Source organism: Myxine glutinosa, chromosome 2, assembly GCF_964187855.1.
Source record: "Myxine glutinosa chromosome 2, kmMyxGlut1.1, whole genome shotgun sequence".
NCBI lineage: Eukaryota > Metazoa > Chordata > Myxini > Myxiniformes > Myxinidae > Myxine > Myxine glutinosa.
The window spans coordinates 195,507,813-195,526,611 of record NC_136262.1 but is presented as its reverse complement, the minus strand read 5'-3'; the positions used below and the strand labels follow the sequence as shown (position 1 = coordinate 195,526,611).

The following is an 18,799-nucleotide window of genomic DNA, read 5'->3' as shown; positions in this document are numbered from 1 at the left end:
CTTGCTCTCTCTCACAGTTTTATTTCAACTCTAATTCGATGTCTCATTTCATTTTTCACAGTTGCTAACATGGTTTTATTCTCGGTTGAAAAAAACGGGAATAAAATCTGATGAAAGTTTCCGTTTATAGAACGAAATGCATTTTCAAAGGCCTATAACATGAAGGCCATTGACACTCTCTCGACTGTAATTCACCATCTGATTTCATTTTTATTGATGGTTTTAGTCTCCGTTTCAGCAATAATTGAGAAAATTCACGCACACATGGGAAATTGCCAAGATATATTAATTGCAACAACAATTACAACATTTTGATTACAACAACCCACACACCAGGCAATTCCTGTTTCGTTCGGAGTGATTATACACCGCTCAAAGAAGATGCGTTTCATTTCTCGAGGAAATAAAATCGTGAAATCTTTACTAATTTTTTTGGGGGTTTTCGCACGCATTTTCAAGGCTGAATCAATCATGTACACATCCAGGATAAATAAAGAAACTCCATTTCATGTGTGCATGGACATGTAATTCACATATGTAGAATATATAAATAAACACAGACGGCAAATGATCTGGTTTGGTAATTACGATTATAATCGCTGCGGAAGTGGCCACTGCCAGTCGGCGTCATCGTGTGCTATCACAAGTTGCGGACGTTTTTTGTCAGGTTATTGGTGTGAGCTGCTCTTGACGTCAGAATATGCTCCATGGTGATCCAATGAACGTGGCGATCCTCTCCCACTCCCCCATGTGTGACCCACCCCACCCGCCTTGTGTGAGCCACCCACCCCCCCCCATGTGTGACCAATGCCACCGCCCCCCCGTGTGTGACCCCCCCCCCCCATGTAACCCGCCCCCCGCCCCATGTGTGTGACCCACCACCCCCCGTGTGTGACCCCCCCCCCCCCCCATGTGTGTATGTTTGTGTGTATATGTGTGCGTGTGTGTGTTTGTGCATATGTGTCTATATATATATTGCTACGGTTTTGAGATTGGCACATTGAAGTCATTAAAGGTTAAAGGGTTGCCCCCCATAGTTAGTCACACGAGCAACATAGGCCCATTTGTAGTATAGTTATGTCTTAGTATGTGTAAGAATAGGTCATCTCCCCTCTTAGTACCTGCGTTGTGTAAAGACAGAAAATAGGCTTTACTTGCCACCGATTTCCCAGCAACCCGAGCCTCGATCCAGTTTGTTAAGCATTGGCTGCCCACTAGTCGAGTAACACGGGGTAGGCCTGAGAAGGAGGAGCGCGGGGTCGGGGTGGGGGCGGCGTTGAGATCAGGAGCAGCAGAGGCGATGACGGTAAGAGCCACCAGCCAATCAGGGCTCTAGTGGCGTGGCGTGAGAGGGCGTGGTGAGGCACATCTGGTGAGTTCGAGAAGGTTCGTGGGGCGTGCCTATATAAGTCGCTGCGCAAAGCCATCAAAAGGACTCGCATGCCAGGACTCGCAGAGGAGAGAGAAAGGATTTGGACTCGCAAGATAAGCGCGTTGCTTGGAGAACTTGCGGAGGATACGCGCGTTGTTTAAGGACTTGCGCAGAGAGGGAGAAGACGAGGCGTTGAACTGTGCCGAGTACGCGGGTGCAGCCAGACGCGCAGGTAACGCTTATTGCGCATTCCAACCACGCGAGTAAGCGCGGCCATAGCCACAAGTGGATAACCGCCAGCCGCGTCAAAGTCCGCTCCCGACCAATTCGCCCCGTGATAACTCGCTCCTTTTAGACGACATGTGGAGAGCTCCTGCCTTCACCTACTCCAAGGGACGTGCCGGGGACCGGAGAGAGAGCTGCACGGAAGCCATCCCTGGACGCGCTGGTGAACATCAACCCGCTCACCAGCAACCCCCGTGTGAGTGTGTGTGTGAGACGGGCCCGTGTCCTTGGGTATTAAGTAAGACTGTTTTTAAGGATTTGCTCTGTGTCTCCGCTCTTGAATCATTGTGTATAGTGTAAATAAACCTGTTCTTCCTTTCCAATTCGATCCCCTTTGTGATTTCGCCATTGACTAAGCGTGGTACGAATAAGATCGCTCCAATCGGGTCTAGTATTAATAATAGCGCGAATCACGTGTACGCAAACCGCTCGGCGTATCATCGACACACGTGGTTCGTGCGGGGCTTGTCTCCTCGCTTCAGGGCAGCGCGAGTATTTAGGTAATAGCGAATTTGGTCCTAATACCCTATTTCGCGCTGTCTGAAAGGGACGTCATAGGTCCCGGGACACGCCAGGCCAGTCAAAGACAAGGGGACTAACCCCCCCTTGGGAAGGGGAGAAGGCCGGCGGCAGATCCGCAACAATTGGTAGTCAGGAGTGGGGATTTTGAACCTGGGACAAAATTTGGTAGACCAAATTTTGGACACCAATTGTACCTATTGGCCGCAACAATTGGTGTCGGGGAGTGGAATTTGGAACCCTATCAAATGATTTTGGACGAATTGGCTCCAAAATTACGAGCGACCAAAATTTCGTATTAAAAGCCAAATTGTATTCGTGCCATGGCTAGCCAAAGCGATCGGATGCCGGTGGGGGTAGAAGTAAAGGAAAAATTGATAACCCAGGACCGAGAGAGACAGTTGGTGGTAGTGGAAGCAGAAAAGGGTGCGGCAGCTGGGAAAGAAAATGGCGACCTCCTGTACGTGACGGCGATAGCCGGGCCCGCAGTGCAAATGGACTGGGGCCTTCTTATGGTGCATTTCAGTGCATCTATGGAGGGTGACAGTAAGGGATTGGATGCAATGATGGCTACCCGGCGGATCGACATGGAAAAAAATGAGGAACGGAGCAAGGTACAACCCGGATGGATTTAAGGAGCAAATAAACACCACGATGAAAAGAATAGAGGAGGACATGAGGCGCAGGTCGAGCGGGAAGGTCACGGTGGTACGCAACGGGGTGAAGCGATGTAAGGAACGCGTGGGGAGCGAGTATGGGCAGAGCGCAGTCAAGTTGACCGAGCGTGTAGAAATCGCGACTCGGGGTGTGGGAAAGCCGACGGCCACCGAATTGGAAAATAAAATTTTATGTGCACCAGCGGTCGTCGAGCTAGATAAAGAGAAAGAAATTATAGTTGAAATTGGGGCCGAAGAGACGGCAGAGTTAGAAATTGAATCACCAGAAAAAGAAATGGAATGTACACAAAGTCTGGATTTGCATCGTGATGACGTGCTGCCTGACCCCAATGAGAGTTTACAGGTGTTGGCGGGAAAGCCAGAGAAGAAGGTCCTTAAGGTGAGTAGGAGCGTGTATAGCGCGAAAGTGTTTGGCACGAAAACATTTTTGGCGTGCTTGGGATCGCGATGAAACCCGGGCGCTCGTGGAAGGTCCGTGGTGCGATGTGTGAAGGTGACTGGCGCACGTGTGCGAGAGAAGTGTGCACTGGAGCGCGAGTGTATGTGGGAAGAGTGCGTCGGAGAAGAGTGTGTTAGAGAGTGTGCACGAGAAGAGTGCGTGGAGGGTAAGTGTGTGCTGATTGGGTGTGCAACAGGAGAGTGCACACCCGTGGGTAAGTGCGCGATGACTGGGTGTGCAACAGGAGAGTGCACACCCATGGGTAAGTGTGCGCCGATTGGGTGTGTACCAAGAGAGTGCACACCCGGGGTTATTACTGAGGGTGTAACAAGAGAGAGTGCGCCAGGGTGTGTGCGTGGATGTGTAATAATGGAGAGTGCGAATGGTATGAGTGGTGTGCACCTGAGTGTGTAGGAGAAGAGAATGCACGAGAGCGTGTGGTAGTAGAATGCAGCGAATGTATGAGCGGCGCTGGAGCGCCTCGGTGTGCGAGTAAGGAGTGGGTCGTGTGTGGGTGCGAGAATGCGACTCGGGCATCGACCCAGACCGGGGGGTTAGCGCGTAGTGCGACGGATAGCCGATGCGAGCCCTCGGTGCGTGGTGTGCTTTGTGTGCAGCGGGGACCGGTGGGGATCATTGCCGCGGCGGCGTGCATGATTCGTGCCGGGCCCCGCCCTGTATGGTCGGTGCCGCGCCTTGGCGGGAAAGGCAATCGGCACGGTTCGAGGGGGGGGTAGGAGAGGTCGGAGCTTCGCCCCCTGGCGGGCGCGTTGCTCCGACAGTGGGACGTTGGACCATCATGCCGGGGACCGAAAGGCTCCGCACAGGGATGGCGCCTGGAACCTTGGCCCAACAAAACCTCCTCTCCTGAATCGAAAATGCCGGACGGACCCAACCAACAGGAGACCAACCACCCGCAATCCGCATGCATTGCTCGGCATTTTGAAGCCGAGCTGTGACGAAAATGTATTGCCGCACTGAGAGGCTCATAGTCAGAGGACTGGAATAGCAATAGTGTTGGCGAATTGTACCCGGCGTGGGGGAGTGGTGGTTTCGCCATTCCTCACTTGGGGCACATGAGCAATAGATTAAAGGGTGGGAGTGTAAACTAGCTGAGGGCAGGCTAGGATATTGTTAGGGATTTAGAGATGACAATAGGAGACATGAGATTTAAGTAGTGACTTTGTACCGGTAGAGGGGACGTAGAGAGATTAGAAGGATGTTAATGACGAGGGAGTGCTTAGTGTAAGGGAAGACGGGAAAGCACGAGTATTAGAGAACAAGCAGCTAGTTAGATGATGCTGTGTGTGTGTAGTAGTGTGGAGAAATTGTGTGTGTGGATGAGCTTGAGCAAATGAGGAATTGAATGGGGGATCACTGTGTGTATGAGCTTGAGATTGAGGCGCAAATGAGGCATTGGTCGGGGATGACCAGAGGTAGTGTATGAGTGGTGTATTGAGGACGAATGGAATTGTGTCGATTGAATTGACTTGCATGGGGTGCAAGTGGAGAAAAGGTGTAAGAGCACAAGAGGTGTGCAAGAGAGCTTGGTGTGTGGAATGAATAGTGTGGAATGAGTGGTGTGGAATGCATGGTGCGAAGGAGTGAATGGGGGAAGATGGACCCCTTCACGGATACCCGGGGAGGGTAGTTTAAAGGTAGGTAGAGGGTTTAGGTAAATTGTTGGATATTGACACCTGTGGTGCAAGTAGTGGGAATGAAGTGCTTGGATGGGTGCCTAAGTCTGTGGAATGGCTGGGCGTGTGGGCTTTGTTGGTGCATATGGTTGTTGGGGTACTCCGCCACTGGTAGTTTGTCGGCCAGGTGAGGCCGCAGGTAGGCTCTGGGAGCCAGTCAGAGTAGTGTTCAGTGGGGCCCGAAGATCCAGGAGAAGGACTCGGGTAGCCCAATGCCAGAGAGGGCATCAGAGGGGTGAAAGAGCCAGGAGGGGCCTTCCCCGATTTAGGGTAGTCGTAAGGAGCAAGGTAAGCTCGGGTGGCGACTTCAGTGGTGGAGGTGCGCAGGTAGTTGGACCTGCTGGTGGAACCACACGACCCAGCACCCGGAATTTTGCAAAGCCACAGTAGTGAAAAATTGGGGAGTGAGACCCAAATTCGTGGGGCCCCACAGGGTGAGTCAATGGGAATTGGTTTTTAGAACCACATAGTATAACGATGGCCAATCGAATTGGCAGGGCAAGACCCCGGGTAGTGTAACCAAGTTAATGTTATAAGAGAAAAGTTAGGATGAGGAATCTCTTCGCACCATCGACATCCACTCACCAAGGGAGACGGAACTCCACACCAGGTTTTGTGAACAATTTGAGTGGGTGAGACGCATCTCGATGTGATTTGACAATGTGTTTATTCCATTCCTTCCTTCTTGGGAGGGATTGGAAGACGAATTTGGTATAGAGGGGGATATGGGAGACAAGACGTAGAGACGAATTTGTAAAGTGTAAATACAGGGAGGGGTAAAGGTACTGTAGTGTAGCTGACATGGGGGCTGGGGGGGGGGTACGAACGGTTAGGGACGAGCTTGCTCTACTCGCTCTCCCGCGCCCCTCATGTTGCATTGCCTCGTATTGATGTGTACCTTTGTGTCCTTTCCTTTGCTAACTGTGCTTTGTCTCTCCTCCCTACCCATGGACCCATTTTGGAGGGGAGTGTGCAGGAACACTGAGCTGTGCGGCTACACTTTGCTACACCTGTGCGGCACCCCTGCTGCATTTTGCTGCACCACAATACACCTTATGGACCACACGTTCTGTGGCCTTGCCTTTTTGCTGAGCAGTCATTTTAGCAGAGCAGTTAAGAGGAAGCATCGTTCATTTTTTCAGGAAAGCACCAAATTTGGCACAGATGTAGTATGGACCTATACAATTGTTTTCCTGAGGGGCGCCCAAAAATTCAGAACCCCTGGTGGCCGCCATATTGAATTTCAACATGACTGCCCTCTGTGACCTATTTCCCTCAATAACGTCTATACTATGAGTGGTCTTGGTCTTGTATTGTGGTCTTGGCAATAGCACACTACTTTACCTACCAGTCACACGGTGTGGAGGAACTCTGGATTGCCATTGGCACTGGTAAAAGCTACCGCTACCTTGCCATCCATAAAATTGCCACCGGCCTTGGCCGCAGGAAGTCCGAGTCTTTGCCATTATTTCATGCCTTCACTGACTGCGACACAGTCATTTTTTGCCCAAATTGGGAAAAAGACAGCCTGGCAGGCTTTGGAGGCATACCCCAGCATCACGCAGACCTTTCATGCTTTCGCTTATAGGCCATCTGTGGACGCTATTGCTATGGAACTACAGAGCATAGAAAGATATGTTGCCATCCTCTATGACCGGACTACCGAGATAAAGACAGTGAATGACATGCGCCGACACTTGTTCAAGAAGAAGGCAAAAACAATTGATCACATTCCCCCAACAGCAGACGCCTTCGAACAACACCTAAAACGTGCATGTTTTCAGGCTGGACACGTATGGAGTCAGGCACTTGTGCCCTACCCAGAACTTCCATCACCAGCTGATTGGGGCTGGATGAAAACAGGGATTTCTTGGACACCAATTTGGACCACAATACCACTGATACAGGAGGCATGTTCAGAGCTTACAAGCTGCCATTGTAAGTCGGCCTGTAAAGGCAACTGTAAATGCTCCAGGGCAAATCTGCCCTGCACATCACTGTGTGACTGCGATGGACAGTGCTTGTAGTACTACGCGTCTGTGCGAGAGCCTCCACCTTTCAAGTGCCCACAATATTTTAAGTTAAAACTGCAACTGTGTGTAACTTTGATGAATTAATACCATTCCATTGTTATCAGAGACCAATAAAACAATGTGTATCACTTGGAATTGAAATTTTACCTAAAATACTATGAGAGATTCAAGGAAAATGGAAACACCATGGTGGCCATTTTGAAATTTAAAATGATGGATGCCAATCTTTATGCAATTGATCCCATTGGATTCAGAGACCATGAAAACATGGGGTAAAACACTGGAACTGTGGTGTTATCGCTCATAGTATCGAAGTTATTGAGGGAAATAGGTCACAGAGGGCGGTCATGTTGAAATTCAATATGGCAGCCACCAGGGGTTCTGAATTTTTGGGCGCCCCTCAGGAAAACAATTGTATAGGTCCATACTACATCTGTGCCAAATTTGGTGCTTTCCTGAAAAAATGAATGATGCGCCCTATTTTTCGGTCTTAACTGCCTAAGTATTTGCTGCAAACTTACCTTGCACCTGCGGACCACTGGTTTTAAGTGGCGTCGATGTCACGCAGTCGGACCACATGAGATTGGCCCTGTTGGCAATAAAAACGGACACGGTTTGTACATTGTATTCTGGTGTGCCAGGAAAGAAGAGCTTTAAGTTTTTTATTATTGCACACCGATGATGAAGCAGGAAGCAAGAAGATGCAGCCAAGCAGCAAATATGACATTTGAAATGTGACCTTTTTGTGAAATGTGTATTGGTGTATTGGTGCATTGTTTTTTTCTCCCCTCCAAACTTATTTCCAAAAAGAACAGGTCCAGGGTTATAGAGATGTAAATAATTAAGTTTAGTGTTGTAAATAAGATGCTACCCACCGGCTTTATGTTCAGTTTCAAAACAATTCCGCAATTCAGTTAGCTGTGGGTGTGAGTCGGTCAGAGTTAGTTACACAACTCAGTAGGTGGGACATATCTAGTGTTGTAAAACTGTCACATACAGGGAGTTAGATTAAATGGTAGAGGGGAACCGAATCTAAGTGTCACACGTAATTTAAAAACTAGTCCCAAACCTTTCTCAAAACCGGTCGTTCTCACTTGTGTGGGTTCGACTCGGGGACGAGTCTGGCAAGGGAGGGGGGCAGTGCTACGGTTTTGAGATTGGCACATTGAAGTCATTAAAGGTTAAAGGGTTGCCCCCCATAGTTAGTCACACGAGCAACATAGGCCCATTTGTAGTATAGTTATGTCTTAGTATGGGTAAGAATAGGTCATTTCCCCTCTTAGTACCTGCGTTGTGTAAAGACAGAAAATAGGCTTTACTTGCCACAGATTTCCCAGCCACCCTAGCCTCGATCCAGTTTGTTAAGCATTGGCTGCCCACTAGTCGAGTAACACGAGGTAGGCCTGAGAAGGAGGAGCACGGGGTCAGGGTGGGGGCGGCGTTGAGATCAGGAGCGGCAGAGGCGATGACGGTAAGAGCCACCAGCCAATCAGGGCTCTAGCGGCATGGCGTGAGAGGGCGTGGTGAGGCACGTCTGGTGAGTTCGAGAAGGTCCGCGAGGCGTGCCTATATAAGTCGCTGCGCAAAGCCCTCAAAAGGACTCGCATGCCAGGACTCGCAGAGGAGAGAGAAAGGATTCGGACTCGCAAGATAAGCGCGTTGTTTGGAGAACTTGTGGAGGATACGCACGTTGTTTAAGGACTTGCGCAGATAGGGAGAAGAAGAGGCATTGAACTGTGCCGAGTACGTGGGCGCAGCCAGACGCGCCGGTAATGCTTATTGCACTTTCCAACCACGTGAGTAAGCGCGGCCATAGCCGCAAGTGGATAACCGCTAGCCGCGTCAAAGTCCGCTCCCTACCAATTCGCCCCGTGATAACTCGCTCCGTTTAGAGACACGCGGAGAGCTCCCGCCTTCACCTACTCCAAGGGACGTGCCGGGGAATGGAGAGAGAGCTGCACGGAAGCCATCCCTGGACGCGCTGGTGAACATCAACCCGCTCATCAGCAACCCCCGTATGAGTGTGTGTGTGAGACGGGCCCGTGTCCTTGGGTATTAAGTAAGACTGTTTTTAAGGATTTGCTCTGTGTCTCTGCTCTTGAATCATTGTGTATAGTGTAAATAAACCTGTTCTTCCTTTCCAATTCGATCGCCTTTGTGATTTCGCCATTGACTAAGCGTGGTACGAATAAGATCGCTCCAATCGGGTCTAGTATTAATAATAGCGCGAATCACGTGTACGCAAACCGCTCGGCGTATCATCGACACACGTGGTCCGTGCGGGGCTTGTCTCCTCGCTTCAGGGCAGCGCGAGTATTTAGGTAATAGCGAATTTGGTCCTAATACCCTATTTCGCGCTGTCTGGAAGGGACGTCATAGGTCCTGGGTCACGCCAGGCCAGTCAAAGACAAGGGGACTAACCCCCCCTTGGTAAGGGGAGAAGGCCGGCGGCAGATCCGCAACAATATATATATGTGTGTATATGTGTGTATGTATGTGTGTGTGTGTATGTGTATTTGTGCGTGTGTGTCTGTGAATAAGAGAGAGACAATTTTGGTGAAGATCTGGATCCGGATCTGGCTGGTAGAATTTTTAAAGTGATTCTTCACCATTGAGTGATATGGCCAACCAGGCAGAGGTATGCTCTCCACTGAGTGCCGTTGTCATTGTTATTATAATTATGAGGACATGAGTAAACAATGGACAAATTGATGGTAAATGGTCTTTGCTCCTGGGTCCCACATCATGAGCAAGCAGTTCAGGGAACACGAACAATTTTCAAAGCAGTTATTACTATTACGAGTGAGATACCCGTGCTATGCATGGGTGGGAGGCCAGAAGCAAACAGGCAATGCAGATACGGCGAATGCTAAAGCACGAAACCAATAAATTCTACATCCTGCAGCACCTTCAGTCACACATCAGACATGGACAGCAAGTTCGTGAAGGACTTCCATGAAAAACGTACCCGTTCGCAAACAAGCAGGTACGTTCACATATAGAAACATCGATCGTGGGTCCGTGGCGAATCTGCATATGGCGATCCGCGAATATCACGTTTAGAAAGTAGAAACCACCACGGCATGTCGTCATTCACTTGAACCCGATATCTCTTTTTTCATTCCAAACAACATAACTCCAATCACAAATTAATCACAAAATAAACTTTTAACAACATTGTTAATGTTTCATTCATTGTAAAAACTACCAAGTGTTACGGATTCGTCACTTCCGTTGTTATGGTTTTCATCCACTTGTAAATATTTCTGATTCCATGTATTATTATTGTTGTCATTTAAAGGAAATAGATATTTCTATTTTCAAAAGTTAAAAGTTAATGTTTTAAATAAAACCGAAACAGGAAACCGGATCGGAAACCGGACGACGAAGAAGAAGAGAAACGAAGGCGGAGCGAGTGGAGTCGGACAAGAAGCATAGTTGCTTTGTGGTCTGGAGCGAACGTTGGCGAGCAAAAGTCACGAGTGAACTTTGGGTTTCCCAGGAAAGGTATTCCTGCGACAGAGTTGTTTTTGCTGTGACAGATCAACCTGCGTGTCAGGTTTTGCGGTGGATTCTGAAGAGAATCGTCGTCATCTTCATTGTGCCGTTGCGCCACGAGACCGGGCCATCGGCCATTTTGACTCGCACAGGACTTGCGCTTCGCTCAAGGTTTCATCTTGTTTCGACCATTTTCACCGCATTCAGACGTCAATCTGGGGTGTGTGTGTGTAACGTGGCTTTTGAGTGGAAAGTCTGCGTGTCGCCGATTTGGAGGCGTGAAACATCCATACCCGAGGGTGTGATTTCCCAGTCGCCTGGAGCGCGCCTTTGGATTTCCCAGTCGCCTTGAGGGCACCTTTGTGCAACTTTGGCTGCGGGACTGTGACTGTCATTCAAACGGGATTCTGATCTCGATTGGACATCGTTGTGACGATCGCTGGAGCGAATCAACTTGGGTTTGAAGCCAGGAAAGAGACATTGGGAATGTTCTTGTTTCACTCACTTGGAGCACAGTGAGTTATATATTACGAAACTGATGGTACCATCATAGGAGATATTGATTGTACTTTTGATTACTATTATTGTTGTACTGTTGTTCTTGTGTGATCTTAATACAATATTTGCTTGTTGGTAACAATTGGTGTGGCTTCACCATTGATCTTTGACATACAGAATAACACATTTTTCTGCCATGACTCCTCTCGGGGCTCGGGTGTACACCGTGACCAGGGGATCGGGGAGGAGCACGTAACACAAGTCAATAGTTAAAAGGATTTTTGAGCTGATAGGTGTTCGGGCCTTGGCAAGATCGATGGAGACAGCGATCTGTTGGCTTATACACCGCACAAATAGCTATGTTGAATTCTCTCATGTGGAGGTTAACCTCACGTCGTTTGAACATTGGCCGAGGTCATTATTTACTTTTAATGATGTTTATATACAAATCAAAAAGAAGATAATTGGTTTTGGGTCGTCCTTTCCGCATATCTCGTGGGATTGTGAGTTGGAGAGACGGTCGTGATGGCAGGGGAGGGGGTTGGCATTCTCTCAAGCAGGGATTCAACCCATGGCCTCATAAAAGGTCTTTGTCCGAGGTCACCGAGTCCGATCGGTGCAGCCGATCCGTGCAGCGATCGGTGCAGCCGTTTGTGCGATAACGTTATGTGGGAGCCCAAATCTGAAAATGCTGGAGGCCAAAGCTGAAATTGGAAAAACAATATAGCCTATTTTACTCCAGGAGATCCCAGGATTACCCACCCAAAATATCGTTGCGATCGGTTCAGCCTTTTTTTGGTACCTTCGAACGGACGGATGGACAGACAGACGGACGGGCATTTGGTGAATTATAGTAAGATTATTATTTTATTACAAGAGACCTAATGACTCATTTATGGAAAATGTCTTTCGAGTTTGTTTTATCCACAAAAATAGACCAAAGTGAACATACAGTCATGTTAAAAGATTGGACTAAAACCACACTCAAATCATCCTTATGAAGGGGACTGTTACTAAAGAGTACAAGTCTATTTGTACAAATGTTACAAATGAAAAAACACACTGTGTTTTATATGTTCTAAATATGACCTGCACATTAAACGTTCGCAACTAACCTTGTACGTACATGACAAAACATACATTCTTTATCAAGGTATTCTGCACCTTTGGATACATACTTGTTCACGGATACACGTGAAGCCTTTGTACACCCTCCCTAAGTGTATAATTCCTAAGTATATGTACATATTAGCCAGTGCTGAACATTATTCTTAATAATCTCGTTCGGCAAACACTTACCCCCAAAGTGCTCTTTAATACGCAGGCCCTTGACAGGGCAATCGTGAGCACACTCGTTGGCCAGAAATTTCAGAAGAGCGTTTGCTGTTCCACCCTCTCAGTCGTCCCATTGGCCGCCATCTTGATTTGCAGCACGTGCATTAATGCAAGAAGCACGTGATTTTGGTTGCTGGTTAGTAACACTGAAAATATTAATTCCCTCAAAAATTAGCCAAAATCACACGTGAATCACCCTTTTAATATTAAGCAATGAGAATCCTAGGGTTGACAGGATATCTCGGAGGTACATACTCACGACTGAACAGTATGGGTTTGATTCCGAACCAGATGATAAACTATTGCATTGTTGCTTCGGAGGCAGAAAGTTGCATCACAAAGTGTGCTATTCTGGGAACCCGTGTGCTTGCACTAGTTGTTGGATACCGTACTAAAATATCACATGGTGTCTTTTGTGAAGAGTTGTTGAGTTATCGACGGCCCCCTGGAACCAATACATATATATTGAACTCGATATATACATATATATATATATATATATATATATATATATATATATATATATATTGTAACGAATTTGAGAAGTGTAACGGTTTTGAGAAGTGTAACGGTTTTGAGAAGTGTAACAATTTTGGAGAAAGTGTAACGAATGTGAAAAGTATGGTTTTGTTGTGTGTAACACCCTCGTAATGTAAATAATGGTCCCGTCCTCCTAGTTAATTCCATGAAACTTACACACAGGCCACGATATATCTTTTTAAATAGTTTATTTCCTTATTCTATGTAGGCTAAATATGTGTTTCCCACTAGATTGACTCTGCATTGCATCAAACGAAATAAAGCGTAGGCCCCTCCGATGATCCATGGCAGCTCAAGGGCCAGGGATTCCCCCACTTGAGCTTTGACAGCAACCGTTCATTGCAGTACTGAACTGCTGTGCAACGTGACGGCGCCTTACCTGCAGCTGCTGACCGGTTTTCGCCATTTGCGGCCATTACGAACAAGGGGAGTGGCTAGAGAAGACGGGTCGCCCCCTCGTCATAGGGGGGAGGAGTAAGTCGGCCCCGCTCATCCAACCCAGAACAAGGGGTTTGGCTAAGAGAGGGCGGAGCGGGAACCCCCGAGAAAGTGCGCGAAGGTTCGGTGAGGAAACCAATATAAGCCGCCGCGGGACGCACTCCACCCTCTTGCTCTTGCCTCTCTTGCTCTGACCCCGTCCTCTTGCTCTGACCCCGTCCTCTTGCTTGCTGTCGCTCGTTGTTGCTGGGGAGAAGGAAGACGCCTGAACGAGCAGGTGTGTGCGAGCCATCGTGCGACCAGCTGCGCTGCAGCTAAGGGGGCAGCTAAGGGGCCGCAGGCCACGAAAAGGACGCGCCAGGCAGCAATCCACGCTGGACCCTCCATTGCCTCCCAAAACAACCATCCATCCTCAAGCCATACCTGCCTGCAATATCCCCCGTGTAAGTGTGAACGTCGTCTGTCCTAATCGTTGTCCTGGGGTTAAGTAAATTGACTAGTATAAGCTAACGATTCACTGTGTGACTGCTTCTTCCATCCATTGCTTGTAAATAACTTTGATCGCTCCTTCTTTTTGCTTGTGTGTATAATAAATCCTGTTATTCCTCCGTACTCTGTCTTCTTCTCTCTTCCTTCTCTTTCGGTCGCTTTAGAGGTTTCCAAATTGAATATCTGTGGTGCGATCTGGTCAACGTTGGGGGAGTCGGGCCAATCGGGGATCCTGTAACGGTCGCGGGGACCATCCGCTCGGCCCAAAGTAACATCTAAACCGCGTCCGTAACAATTGGTGTCTAGGAGTGGGATACGAGGCCCGAACCAAATTTTTAAAACGTGTAGAAAAAAATTTGGTCAAAATTACGAGCTGCCGAAATTTCGTTGTTTTATAAAACCCGAATTTTGAGATCGCGCCATGGACAATCAAGGCGATCGGATGTTGGTGGGGGAGATAGACGGGTTAGGGGTAACCCAGGACCTCGGGGAAATGTATATGGAGGATGTGGTTGAGGGGGTATCAGACGCACAAAATGGCGCTCTCGCGCACGAGGTTTCGGGCGCACAAGATGGCGACCTCGCGCACATGGTTGTTGCGGCACCAAATTTAGCCGCGCCCATGGTCGCGGTAGCCGAAACCGAGATGCCAATGAATTTGAACCTGTTTATGAAACAGATGATGGCCTTTATGGTAAAAACAGACGATAATTTCAAAGGGATGGAAAACAGGATAGGGGGCCGAATGGGACAAATGGGGAACCGGATGGATGCTCAGAGTGAGCAAATGAGGGCTCAGAGTGAGCAATTGGGGGGCAAAATGGGGGATATGGGGGGCAAAATGGGAGAAATGGGGGAACGGCTAGAAGCTAAATTTCAGGGATTAGACAATGGGTTAGAGGGGGTGAAAAATGGGTTAATGGGGTTAGAAACTAGGATGGAGGACAAAGTGTGGGAAATAGGGGAACAATCTGCCAGGGAAATCGAACAGATGGGGAACCAGATAGAGGAGGTGAAAATCGGGTTAGAAAGTAAACTGGATGCTCAGAGGGATGAATTGGGACAGATGAGGGTGGCATCTACAAAAGAGAGAGAGGAGATGAAAGAGGGGATACGACGAGGTGTGAGTGAGGAGGTCTCGGGGCTACGCGAGGAGGTAAAGCGAGGTGAGAAGCGTATGGAGAAAGAGGTGAGAAATGGGACGGCAAAGTTACAAGGGGGAATAGAAGATCTGACGGAGGAGGTGGAACAGCTGACAGAGGGACAAGCGGAGTTAGTGGAGCAGGTTCAAAAGAACACTGCGGTACTAGGAGGGTTAAAGGCGACACAAAAAGAAATTAAAAATGACTTAATAGCGACACAGAGGCAATGTCAGATGGTACGTGAGGGACTGACAATGAGGTTGGACGAGGTGACAGAGGTAATGGAGACAAAGGACCGGCAGGTGAGGATGCACATAGAGACGGTCACGGTAGCCTTAGAGGACGAACTGGAGGAGACGCAGCGGGAAATAAAAGAGGTGAAGCAAAAATTAGAGGAAGTGGAAGAAGAGGTGAGTGAAATTAAGAAAAGACGGACAGAAACTAAAAGAGAAATCCAGGAGGAGGTGATGGAATTGGTACAAGGTCGGTGCTCAACTCATAATGTGATGCTCACTAACCAAATAAAGAGTTTGCAGGTGGCGAAAGAGGTGCGGAGACGAGGTGCCAAGGTGAGTGGCGAAATATTCGGCAATGTATATGATGTGAGGAAAGCTTCAGTCGGCTTGGGGATTGGTTTGGATCCGGGTGTTCGTGAAAGGCCGTTGGTGAAGTGTGCGACAGGTCTGGTGTGCGAAAAACGAGGTGTGCGAGAATGTCCGACCATGGGGTGTGTGAGGAAAAAGTGCACGCCGAGGAGTGAGTGTGCTGTCGAGAGTGAGTCGGTCGTAGCGCGTGTGCGAGGGAGCACATGGAAGCGCGGTGTGGCGAGTGTTACGGAGGAAGTAACGAAAGAGTGTGCGCAAGAGGATGTGCGAGAAAGGTGTGTAACGGACAGGTGCATGGGGAAAGAGTGCGCTGTCAAGAGTGAAGGAGAATGCACGCCTGTGGTGAGAGTTACAGAGGATGTAACGAAAGAGTGTGCGCAAGAGGATGCGCGAGAAAGGTGTGTAACGGACAGGGGCATGAGAAAAGAGTGCGCTGTCGAGAGTAAGGGTGAGTGCGTTGTCAAGAGTGGAGGTGAGAGTAGTGAGAGTGACACGGCGCGTGAGTTGGTTGTGACAGGTGAGCGAGGATGTACACCTGGAATGGAAGGATGCACACCTGGAATGGTAGAGCGTGTGTGGGAATGCACACTGGAGTTGGTCGTGAGGCACGTGGTTGGGTGTGCGAGTGAGAGCACACCTGTGATTGTCACAGAGGAGGGGGCGCGAAGAGGTGTGTTGGTGAGGTGTGCGAACAACGAATGTGTGCCAAAGTGTTCGGTGGTCAGGTGTGTGACCAAGTCTGTGAGTGGAATGAGTGTACCTGGGTGTGTTAGAGAAGGTACGACGAGGAGCATGGGAATAGCTGGGTGTATGAGCAAGGAAGGGGTAGCGCATGCGTGTAAGCATGCAGGTGAGGCATCGACGGTAACCGGGTTAGCGGTTAGAGCGACTTATAGCCGAATCGGGCCCTCGGTGCGCGTCGGGCAGCTTCGCGTGCCGCGAGAACCAGCGGGGATCTGAGCCACGGCGGGTTCGAAAGGACCGCCGTACGCGATCCACGCTGGGCCTCGCTTGGAACGGCCGCGTCCGTGCTCCACTAGGCGGAGCGGGCAGCCCGATAGGAAGGGTCGTCATGGCGACCACTTTTTATTGAGACGTTCCGGCAGGTCGAGATCGGGCAATTGGATGGCTCCGCGCCGAGGTGGTGCGTGGGATCTCGGCACGGGTAAGCCCCCGTCCCTGCACCGAGTGCCGGACGCATCCAACCGCCGGTACCAAAGAACCCGCATTCATTGCTCGGCTGTACGAAGCCGGGCTGTAGATGTGAATTGGCGCACCGAGAGTATCTAATAAGTAGATGGGTGATGAGGTTAGTGTTTTGGACCCAAAATTAGAAAAAGGAAAAATTTGATGATTGGCAAATTTTTGATTGGCTGAAATTTGGTGGGCCAAATTGATAGTAGGACCTCCCCGATGTGGTGGGATGGCAACTCTGTCATCCCTCACAAACGGGGGGGCAAAGGAGCACTAGTTTATGGGGTTGATGGCAGTGAAAACTAGCCCGGGCGGGTTAGGATATTGTGTGTAGGGCCCAAGAAGATGACATTAGGTAACGTTAAGGTTAGTTAATGACTGATACCTGTAGTGGGGGACGCAGGTAGATTAGGTGGATTATAATGACGTGGTATGTGCTTAGGTTAAAGGGGCGACTGGGAAGCGCAAGTTTCAGAGGGGAGTAGTTCGATGAGATGATGCCGTGTGTTTGAGGATTGAACAGGTGTGATTGCACAGGTGTGCAACTGAACAGGTGGATGGAGCAGTGTATGAGTGAGTGAAGGTGATTGTGTGTGGTGTTGACCAAATGGTCCAGGAAGGAAGGAGGGTGCAGGTGGCACCAGGTATGATTGCACAGGTGTGCAACGACAGGTGAATGGAGAACAGGTGTATGTAATAAATGGTATGGAGTATTGGAATGGATGGTCGTGGAGTGAGTATGGTGGAAACAATGGAGTGGAGTGGATGGTGCGAAGGTGTGAATGGGGGAAGAGTGGACCCCCATCACGAATACCCGGGGCGGGTAGTGTAAGTGTTAGGTAGAGGGTATAGGTAAATTGTGGTTGGATATTGGCATCTGTGGTGCGGGTGGAAGAATGGTGATTGGATGGGTGCATTAGTGTTGTGGAAATGGCTGGGCGTGTAGCCTGTTAGTGTGTGTAGTTGGTTTGGGCACTCCACCACTGTGAGGATGTCGGCCAGGTGAGGCCGCAGGTGGGCTCTGGGAGCCGGTAGTTGTGGATGGGGCCCGAGGATCCGGAGGACGGACCCGGGTAGCCCAGTGCCAGAGGGCACCAAGGGGTGACAGAGCCAGGAGGGGCCTTCCCCAGTTAGTTAGGTTAGGGTGAGGAGCTAGGTAAGCTCGGGTGGCAACTGCAGTGGTGGAGGTGTGCAGGTGGGTAGACCTGCTGGGAGAGCTACACGTCACAGCCCAGAAATTGTGCAAGGGCACCGGGAGATGAATCGGGGGAGTGAGACCCCAAATTGAGAAGCACCACAGTTTGGTCAATGGGAATTGGTTTTTAGAACCCATAGTGTAAGTTGGCCAATGGATTGGCAGGGAAAGACCCCGGGTAGTGTAAAGTGTGTTAAAATCATTTAGAGGATAGTTAGGATGAAGGATGTCCTCGCACCATCTGCATCCACTCACCTGAGATGAGGTAACTCCACACCATGCCATGTTTTATTATTTTTCATTAATGCAAATGTTTTGGATTGTGAGACGCATCATGACGTGGGTGTGACATTGTGCTTGATGTTCCATCTCTTCCTCCTTATGAGGATTGATGATGAATTGATGATGGCAAATTTTGGATAGTGGGATTGTGGAGACGAATTTGGTATGGGAAATAAGGGGAAGACAAGACGTAGTGACGAATTTGTAAAGGTGTAAATTCTTGTAAATATGGGGTAAGGGCAAGGGTAGTGTAGGTGACAGGGGGGGTGACGTACGGTAGGGACGAGTTTTTCTCACTTCGCTCTCCGTACGCACTTCACCCTGCATTGCCTTTATTGACGTGTACCCTTGTGACCCTACCCCTCGCTCATTTGTCCTCCCCCCTTTTGTCTCCCACTTGAGGACCTGTGCGCCATTGGGCGCCGAGGGGAGCGTGCATGAGATGGCCATTGTGCGCACGAGATTCTCAGAACCAGCATGCATTGCGTTGATGTACCACTTTATGAACCGCTGTTCTGCGGCCAAGTACCACTTGATGGACCCCAGGTTCTGGGGCAGGGC

The 18,799-nt window shown here is 49.2% G+C and overlaps 1 long non-coding RNA gene across 2 annotated transcripts in view; it reads right to left on the bottom strand.

Moving 5' to 3' along the window:
• The window catches only part of LOC137417478 (uncharacterized), a 113,353-nt gene extending 100,930 nt beyond the window's left edge, over positions 1–12,423 (bottom strand). The window contains exons 1-2 of one of the 2 annotated variants that reach the window (XR_010982450.2): positions 12,318–12,397; positions 7,544–7,611 (exon numbers count right to left, since the gene is read on the bottom strand). This is a non-coding gene — a long non-coding RNA (uncharacterized LOC137417478). Of the gene's footprint in view, positions 1–7,543; positions 7,612–12,317 lie in introns of both variants that reach the window. The other variant, XR_010982449.2, reaches the window with a different exon arrangement.
• Positions 12,424–18,799: the final 6,376 nt, after the last annotated feature.